We start from the raw sequence: 8132 nt of genomic DNA, 5'->3' as shown, positions 1-8132 counted from the left end.
GTGGTGTATTCATGTCATAATATATATATATTCATGTCACTGTATAACCACACACACAACAACAACAACAACCCCATTTCACCTTAATATACGCCAGCGAGATATATTTTACGTCCGTTTCCTTGGGTTCATGGGAAGGGCTTGGGAAACAAAATTGTCGTAATGTTTCAGGTTTTTCTTACGGCTTATAAGACAGGTAGAACAATTTCCCTCTCATTAAAACTGTGAATACTTGGGTCGGCGATGAGAGGGTGTTCGATCTTACAAGCGTTATACTTAAGACGTTAAATGATGGTACATGATGTTTCCCTGCCTGGCGTTCGTCAATAACGGGTTGACACAAGACTGATCGGCTCGTAGTCACTATACTGTGTCTGATTTGTGTACTCATGTCATAATGAGGTATGGTATATCAGAGGACTAGCACTGTATAACCACACACACAACAACAACAACAACAACAACAACAACAACAACAACAACAACAACCGCATTTAAATTTCACCTCACCTTAAATTGATTTACGAAATAACAAAGTGATGAAGTTACAAAATTGTACATGTCCGAGTCAATACCACTGTATATATACCACATCAGGACTTGGATTCTTTTCCCTATGCAGGCATGCACGAGGCTATATGAGTGCAATAACCTTGAACGCGACGTTAAACGACCACCTTACGCCCATTCCGTTTCTGAAATTACCGCCAATGTTCAAAACTGTTCAGAAGTAATAGAGTGGACAATAGCTTATTAATTCAGATAACAGAAAACTGGCGTCGAATATATGTTTTAATCAATCCTTGATTCATCGAATACGAATCTGTGGAAGTACATGTAACATACCGTCGATAAAAAAAACTGCTGTTGTCAAGGAAGACGAATTGGGTAATTATCTTACCTTTGTCCCCTAATTGAAGACATATTGAAGAAAACTGGCGTCGAATATATGTTTTAATCGATCCTTGTTTCATTGAATACGAATCAGTGGAAGTACATGTAATGTACCGTCGATAAAAAAAAACTGCTGTTGTCAAGGAAGACGAATTGGGTAATTATCTTACCTTTGTCCCGTAATTGAAGACATATTTTCTAACATCTATCCTTTGTCGCTGCCCCAACGGCGTGTTTGATCACCCTCCCTCCCGTCTATGGTCAATACACCACGGAGCGTCTATTCTCATACGATGGGCGACATGTGGTTGAGATGCATTCAATTTGAGGATATTGGAATTCGTTTAAGTATTTAAAATCACGGCACAAAGCCCGGGTATAACTGAATATCTTATTAATACCAGGGACAGATGTATGATGTATTGTTGCAAATGGCGACACAAAGTCTCGCGATATCTCAAGATGTCTCGTTTCGGTTGTGTGAAGTTTGTTATTGATGTGTGTGACCAAATGTTACATTTAATCCTTGAGTTACAAATACCGATCAATTAATATTTTTGTTTGACACTACAACTGGCTGGTCTTTATCGAACGCCATTTTGAAAGTGACAACAGCGCCGTCAATTCAAGGCAATATAAGGGAAATATTTACCATTCAAATTCGCCAACGTTTATTTGAACTGAGACCTGTTAGTGAAAATGAAGTTGTTTTATTAACAATGGTCAATATAAAACCATGAACTATGAAACCCGGGCACCCGGGTTAGACGGACAGTCAGGCAGACAGACAGACAGACAGACAGACAATTTATTTCAGTAACAGACCAACGGCCCATAATACGTTAATATGGTATGATAATTCACCAATCTCATTAAAATCAGATCTAAGTTCGCTAAACAAAGATCTGAGGACATCCCATTACGGGTCAAGTCAGAACGACCTTTCGCGAATTTTGACCGACCACTGAAATGACTAACAAGAAGTCGACATCAGCCAATTAGAAAGCAGCCTTCTCGAGCTTTGCGTCACTCGTTTCAACCTGGCGACTTCCATTACAGACTACGCTTGAAAAATATAAATACACAGTCCTCGATTAAAATTTTGAAAACTGAACAACGAACATTCCTGAATGTCTAATATGTGGTTGAGATTGTATGGCAGGTCATCCCACGTACTGTGCAACGCCTCCTCCGTTCAAATGTTTATCCCACGGAAGCGAGAGATAGACGATACGGGCCGTAACTGTCGTTCGGAATACACCGTGTCAACGTTTTCGAGGTTACATGATTAGAAAACACATTCCGACTGTCACTTTCATGATCTGGTAAGCGACGCTTTGATTGGTCGGATGAAAGATCGTTCTGACGTGACCTGTAATGGGATGTCCTCAGATCTTTGTTTAGCGATAGCGAGAACTAAGATCTGATTTTAATGAGATTGGATAATTCACCCGGGTTAGAATAGGTCGTCCGACGGATGGAGCCTATGCACCGATCTGGTTGGTCCTGTGTAGGTTATTTGGCTCGGACCAATTCCAACCAAGAATCTCTGAATGAGATGACGTCTATTGGAATAGACTGGACATTAGTATACCGTATTCGACGTAATAAGCGCCCCGCTCTAATAAGCGTCCATGGCGATATTTGCTAATATATTGGCTGGTGAACAATCCAAATTAGAACCCCTTCCAATTGATCAATGTACACAATCCTTATCTATTCGCGTATAATACACACTCGTGTGTTATATTCACCCTTAATTATGGTGAATTTAATTCTGGAAAAATATATCTGTCGTACATAAACATTTCAGGCTGTCAGCATAAACCACGAAATTTATCTTTCAATTTATTTTTTCACCTAAATAATATTCTAATAAGATCCCCCTATTCCTAATATTGAGAGCGCCCTGAGCGCTTATTACGTCGAATACGATATGTATATATTAGTATATATACTAATGTATATAGTAGCATAACAATTTCTCTTTACGCCTGACCACGTCCAGTGGATAGAATGTTTTCCTGGAGAGCTGAAGGTCGGTGGTTCGATTCCGATGCCGTTTCACACCAAAAAAAATGTTTAATTGGTGGTGTTTTTTACCCTACCTGGTGCTCGGCATTAAGGGGGAGAGATCAAGGACTGGGCGGCTCGGAGTCAGTATACTGTGTCTGTTAAACAGCAGCATGCTATCTCAGTGGGCTCAGTATTTAATAGTCATATTTAATTAATAAATAAAATTTACCTTTCAAATGCGGCCTTGTTGGTGCATGCCGGTGTGTGTAGAGGACGCATCGTGTCTGGGGTAAAACCAGGTTGTAAAAACCGCTCCTCAATGTGCCAAGAATAGAGAACGCAATAACGAAAAGTTAAATTTGAAAAAGATACACGCATATCAATATCACAAGGAACTGCCATTGGCCTGTTCAGTATCCTCGATGTGTCTTCGAATCTGAATCTGATTGCAGAGAAGAAAATAATCGTTGAGAAACAAATGTTGCAGTGACAGTTTGATATTTCAACGATTTCCTCTCAACCGAATGTCACATGTCAAGAGCTACACGTTTTGGCCAATCTGATGTTTGGTTGAAGTAGTGTGTATCGATGTGGGAACATGCGCGTGCAGATGGCAGGAGACGGGTGACGGACGACTTGACAATCACCGGCCACTCAAAGCAGTCCCCAATTCCAAAATACAGTAAACTACGGTTATAACGAACACGCTTATAACGAATTGACGGATATAACGAATTTATTTTTTGGTCCCGGCCATTGCTGTTTATATGCTTATAACGAACTACGGTTATAACGAACTAAAAATAGCAGTCCCTTTGAGTTCGTTTTAACCGTAGTTTACTGTATATTATAAAAATTACGCAAACAATCCGAGATATAGTTGTTTCCTTGGCACTGGTGCGTTCCGAATGCATTAAAAGTGTTAACTGTGGGGCAAAAGAAACTATACGTGTATCATAATGTTTGATTTTCAACTGAAAATATATTAAGTTAGCGATGTTATATCAAAACAATTAACGGTACTGGCGCTTTATCAGCATTCAAAGAATATTTCCACATGGTTATACTTGTTTAAATATAATTTGATTTCAAATTTTCAAAAGATTATAAAAACAATTGACATAATCACATTTAGCAACACTTTCAATTTTATATTATAAATTGGGTATATTTTCTTATGTCTTTCAGTTTATCATAAAAACAAAATAACTAATCCGAGATATATTTGTTTCCTCGTCACTGATGTTTTCCGAATGAATTAAACAAGTGGAAATGAATGAGTGAGTATGGCTTTTAGCAATATCACGGCGGGGGACACCAGAAATGAGCTTCACACATTGTAGCCATGTCGGGAATCGAACTAGCCACTAGGCTACCCGACCGCCCCTGCAAATGAATGTATGCCCCCAGTTCACATTTTGTGTAGTTTGTTTTAAATATAAAAACCGCCAAGGTATATTTGCTTCCTCGCCATTGATGTGTTCCGAATGCATCAGGAACCTCCGGAACGCTGTCCCCAGTTCATAATAATTGGGGTTTCTTTTTGGTAAAAATAATTGATTAAAAAACCGTGATTGTGAAACAATGTTTCATAGTTTGTCTAATTTGTTTGTTTCATTGTTTATAGTGATGTTTGTTTGTTGTGTAACGCCGCACACAGGATATTCCAGCTACACGACGGCGGTTAAGATGATGTTGGAGAGTATTACGCCTAATGAGGATGATTTGGGGATGCTCCTGTCGGTGATGACGTGTCTTTTGTTGTCATGGTTACTGAGTGAAGATTGTTGACTGACATCGATTCAAGGATCGTCATGTCACTGGAAAAAGAATTACGGGACAACCACCAAACACATGGCATGTCCTTACAAATCACGAAAAAGATTCACACTTTGGGAAGTGACATGCGTATTTCAGTTGTAGCATAGCGGTACAATTTGTCCAACTAGGCGTTTGGGTGGGTGGTGGGTGGGTGAGTGAGTTGGGTTAAGTGTCGCTTTGAACGCCAGTTTTGTTGTATACAAGCGTGCCCGCTTTGTTTGGATTGAGTTATTGCATGAGTGAGTTGGGTTTAATGCCGCTTTGAACAATTTCAGATAATCCACGGCGTGTCATGATCAGCTTAAAGTGGGAAGAAAGCCCAAAGTGATGCGGACCTTAGATGTTTACCACTCTGGTCAAACCTGGATTCAGGCTGATTGCAAGATAGGCATACCTTGTCATAGTTCTTCTTGTGATCGAGTCTGAGGCGTGAGATGGCGACTTCAACTTTCATTTCATTTGAGCACGAGTTTGGCTTTTGGTGGATTTGGTTTGAATTTTGTACAGCCATCCTCAGATCTTACTAGCGTCCCACCAGGCTTGCCATCTTTGGGCTATGGAGGCTTTGATTTTGATTTTTATCTCTAGTTTACTAAAGGGAATAGGTTGTATATCCGTTTTGTCTAGAGGTAGCTTCGCTAGTGTGTCCGCTTGATCCAATACAGCTCCACCTGTTTCCCTTGGTCCAATAGTTTTGTATATTCATAAAAATAAATATAGAATAATTATTGCCTGTTTGGTCTCGAGTTTGAGTTGAAGGCTTGAAGTGCACTTAGCAGGTATGATAGGAAGACCGCCTTTGCTTCCGGCTGTGAATACTCACAGGCATTCAGGCAAGCGAACCAAATGTGCTTGGGGTTTGGAGCTATACATATGGATCCCGTAACCAGCAGTGTTGTTGATAGGATTCTTGGATCCATCAGTGTATACTGTGTATGGGTCTAGCTTTCCCTGATAGATTGAATGTTAGTGATAGCTACTGATTGTAGTAAGGTTGGGGTTTTATTTATAGTGACTTCTGATGTTAAAGCAGAGTCAACTTTGGGAGTTTTTAAAATCCAGGGAGGGTGTAACCCTTTGTAGTGACTTTCTGGTGGCTGAATGTCACAACAACTGTGACTTCGGATGAGCTCACGTACTATTATCGCAGATGACTTTAGTGAGGGATGTCTTCAAGAAACTAAGTTGAAATTTCTTAAGAATTGACCTTCACTTTGTGTGAGTTCATTGGAGTATGAACCTTCATAGAGTGAGGGCCAAACTGTATGAACGTCGGAGCTTGCGATATTGAACGTATGAACGTCAAATTGTGTCGTTCATACACTTATGAACGTCAATTTCGCGGTCATGTGACCGACCTCTCGTCCAATGGAAAAGCCGTATATCGTGTAAACTTCAAATCAAAAAATTATAAGATAATGATCTTCAAACTTCAAGATAATGAGTTGAAATTTTAAGATTTTAACTTGAAATTTCAGCGCATGTATCTTGAAATGTCAACATAGCATCTTGAAATTTTAACAACAAAAGAAACCAAAAATTGCCCTAAAAGGCTTCCGTACATTTGATTGCCTAACCGAGAAAAACCGACTAAAAACCTGATTAGCTGGTAAAAGAATTGGGCGTTTTTGTGGCATTATTACGCTGAGTGACAGCTGTATACAATGTATGTCTGACTGGGTGTGACAACCACGTGGCCACCGTTCCTCATCGCCCCTGTGCCCACGTGAATATCCGGGTTAGAATTGGCCTTCAGCAACCAATGCTTGTCGTAAGAGGCGACTAACGGGATCGGGTGGCCAGGCTCACTGACTTGGTTGATGCATGTCATCGTATCCCATTTGCTTAGATCTATGCTCATGATGTCAATCAATGGATTGTCTGGTCCAGACTCGATTGTTTACAGATCACCGTCATATAGCTGGAATATTGCTGAGTGCGGATTTAAACAACAAACAAACTAGGAAACAAACAAACATTGGTGTTTAGCATTAGCACATGCCGAATCTCCCCCACAACTCACAGTACCTCATGCATGTTGACTAAAACAGGACCAGATGGTCAGGCGGTCAGACTCTCGGACAAGACAGATGATCACTGGTTTGCCTGGTCAAGGAGCGATTATTTACAAGCCGCCTCGACGCAGCTGGAATATTGCTGACAGCGGCGTTAAACAACATTCACTCACTCGACCCGTGACGATCCGGGGTAGAATAGGTCTTCAGCAACCCATGCTTGCAGTAAAAGGCGACTATGCTTGTCGTAAAAGGTGACTATGCTTGTCGTAAGAGGCGACTAACGGGATCGGGTGGTCAGGCTCGCTGACTTGGTTGATGCATGTCATCGATCCCAATTGCGTGGATCGATGCTCATGATTTCAATCACTGGACTGTCTGGTTCAGACTCCATTATTTACAGACCGCCGTCATATAGCTGGAGTTTTGCTGAGTGCGGCGTTAAACAACAAACAAACAAACACTCACTCACGCACGTACCCACTTACTCGTCACTCGCTGAATGACTTTAACCTTTGCAGTAAATTTTTTAATTAAGGTTCTCCGGAAATTTGCGAATTAAAACGAATTTTGAGTGAATGAAACGCTATAATATTTAGTCTGTAGGCCAGGCATGCGCAGAGATTGTATACATATCTATCAAAAAGGCTGCTATATGTTATCGACCCTTGCTGTCAAATGTCACACAATCACAGTGCCTCACCTCTAGCCACTCGCCATTTTCTCTTTTATCGGCGGATTCAAAAGCAAGCGTGAGGTATTGTTTGTTTAGCTTTGAAACAGGTATTACTTACGAGAGAGGGCTCTCAGACGAACACACTTTGAGCTTTGCCGTTCGACCTGGAGTCGCGGCTATCAAACGAATCATCATGAATACATCATCGATCCGCATACCCTTCAACGGCGGTTATCTCCCTTCTTTATACAAATTACATGCTTATTATTATTTCAAGTCGTACTCGTCAACATTTGCATTTCATAAGTTAATAAACTTTTCATTCGACCTGAGTTGTCTCCCTTTGTAACTATCAGCACAAAAAATAATCGGAATTTGGGTCATACCTTATTCATGTTTGGATTGAAAAGCCTGTATATTTTCAAAGGTATATGAGTGTCCCCGTTGAATAGGTGTCTGTTTTGAAAGGCACGGCTTGAGTTTATTCAAGGGGTAGACTAGCCTATGTGTGTTTTGTTAGCAACGAAACGCCGGCGTTCCACACACGAAAAACTTGTCAATGTTAGGACCCCGTTCTGGGACTGGATAAGTCGGATACCGAGGTGGACATTGAGAATTTGTAACCAAGTTTTGAAGACAGTGAATCAGGTTTGTAATTATAAAACCACGGTAGCGATTCTATACGCGTTTAGTGCTCTTTGATAGCCTGT

General features: G+C 40.6%; 1 protein-coding gene across 1 annotated transcript in view; it reads left to right on the top strand.

Annotated features, from left to right (window-relative positions):
- The first annotated feature begins 7920 nt into the window (after window positions 1–7920).
- LOC124131250 (MYCBP-associated protein-like) overlaps window positions 7921–8132 on the top strand; it is a 75971-nt gene continuing 75759 nt past the window's right edge. Inside the window, exon 1 of the mRNA XM_046494397.2 lies at window positions 7921–8070. The gene's annotated coding sequence lies outside the window, so the exon portion shown is untranslated. The remainder of the gene's footprint in view (window positions 8071–8132) is intronic.

Source organism: Haliotis rufescens, unplaced genomic scaffold, assembly GCF_023055435.1.
Source record: "Haliotis rufescens isolate VD_foot unplaced genomic scaffold, xgHalRufe1.0.p SCAF_14, whole genome shotgun sequence".
In the NCBI taxonomy this organism is placed as follows: domain Eukaryota; kingdom Metazoa; phylum Mollusca; class Gastropoda; order Lepetellida; family Haliotidae; genus Haliotis; species Haliotis rufescens.
Note: the sequence above shows the minus strand (reverse complement) of the source record. Positions and strands in the feature narration are given on the sequence as shown.